Source organism: Pinus tabuliformis, chromosome X (genome assembly GCF_031772625.1).
Source record: "Pinus tabuliformis cultivar Carrire ecotype Pingquan chromosome X, CPIR1, whole genome shotgun sequence".
Taxonomy (NCBI): domain Eukaryota; kingdom Viridiplantae; phylum Streptophyta; class Pinopsida; order Pinales; family Pinaceae; genus Pinus; species Pinus tabuliformis.
In genome coordinates this window covers 373825893-373827923 of record NC_142308.1, presented here as the reverse complement: position 1 = coordinate 373827923, position 2031 = coordinate 373825893, and positions in this window count along the sequence as shown.

The following is a 2031-nucleotide window of genomic DNA, read 5'->3' as shown; positions in this document are numbered from 1 at the left end:
ACTAAACAATGTTTTTGTTGCATGAGGACATGCAACACCCTCGTAGTGGGGGTATGTAGAGCCTCTAACTTGCACTTGAGTATCCATCATTACCCACAGCTTTTCCTCACTTATCCCTCTCTTTTGCTCTATTTTCCGCATAAACTTACCCAGATCATTACATTTGATGTCTTCAAGCATAATTAGTTAAATTTGCTTATTTTTTACTGTTGGTTTAGATTTTTGACATAAAAACAGAGTTTCCGCAGCTGTTCAGCGATTCCGCAGCTGTTCAGCAATTCCGCAGCTGTTCAGAGATTCCGCAGTTTTTTGTTGTTTGATATGCTCCACGTGTCTTCTCAAGGAACGAGCCACATGGGCATGTTGGGTTGGATGTACACATGGATTGTATGCTATTGGTTGAGCCAAACCAGTCACGGATGCCCTTGGTCAATGCAGGTATTCCCTCGGTCAAACGGTCAAGTTCTGAACGGTGGCACGGGAGCCGTGAGCAGTTGGGACATGGAACTGTAGCTGGCACCTCCTCCTTGCCACGAGGACAGCTAAAGACAGGATCCAAGCATAGATTTGTCTCCCATGATGACCGTTTCCCTTAAAAGTGCACGGATTTACCTACGTGTTTGCTGCACAAGTTAATTAGCTATGACTGCGTGTTGTTGCGTAGTTAATAGGTTAAGCTGTAGTTGCTTAATACACGCAGAGAGTAGTTGCCTCTGTGCTTATAAATAAGCGTGTGCCAACGCTTGTAGATTAGCTTTTGGATTATTGTAATTGCTGCGCTGGTTTTGTATAAAAACTCTGTTTTAAAAGGCTGTTCCTACAGCACTTTCCACTGTATTTTTGACATGTTGTTTTTATAAAAAGAAGACTGTTCTGTTCACCTTTTCGTAGCTGATCTTCTAAGTTGGCTGCGTGGATGGAGGGCCCCCATCTGTGACAACCCGTGTACATAGTGTTTGGTTTCATTTTCATGCTTTCAGAAATCTTTATTTCTTTTATCATGTATAATAGTTTGATTTCATGTCATTTTATCTCCAGCATTCATTTTAAACTGATCAGTATTCTTTTTGCAGGTTTTTAACCCGGGATTGTTTTGTCTTTGTGTATTTGCTTTATATCTGATGGTATTTTCAGTTGACAGATTCAAAGTTGCTGCCTTTACTTTATTTTCATAGCTGATTTCTAGTTTAGTTTCTCAAAGTTATATGCTAACATATTGATGGTCTCTTTATCATAAATTGTTCATCTTTTAGAGATCAGAATACTAATAAATTACAGCTGGCTTTGAGTACTTTTTAGACTAATCTTTAACTACTTTCTAATCGTGCTTTACATAGTACCATATGTTGGAAGCAGAGAGTTAGGAAGAGCTGAACATTATAACTAGTCTTTAAAGTAGATTTTTCTCATTTTTGATCACTTTTTAAACTCATCTCTAGCTACTTCCTAATCGTGTTTTACATAGTACCATATGTTGGAAGCAGAGAGTTAGGAAGAGATAAACATCATCATTGGTTTTTAAAGTGGTTTTCTTACCTTTTTATTTGCAGCAGCATGAATGGTGTCTAGTGCCATTAGAAAGTGGTTCTTTGCTTTCAGTTCATTTCAAGTTATTTGTTACTTTCAAGCTTTTTCTTTGCAAATTTAGAAGATAGGTAGAAATCACCTGTAACACACACTCACTCATCTAGAAATCACCTTACACACACACTCACTCATCTGTTTATAAAAACTCCATTCCATCTTAGGAAGATAAATTGACCACAAACAACACCCCCAAACGACAAAAATATCTAAGAGGTTGCTTAAGTACATATAGTACACCTTCACTTCATCAACTTACGAGCCCCGGGTTGACAATTAATGACATCAATTTAGAAACACTAAATTGACTAAACAAGGTGCAAGGTGGCAGTCAAAGGGAAGATTTTGTGGAATATGGTTCCACATTTGAAGGAGTAGATACAGTGATATTAATCCACTTGGAAAACCTTCACCTAATTAGGTTTTCAAAAACTATTTCTCATGGTT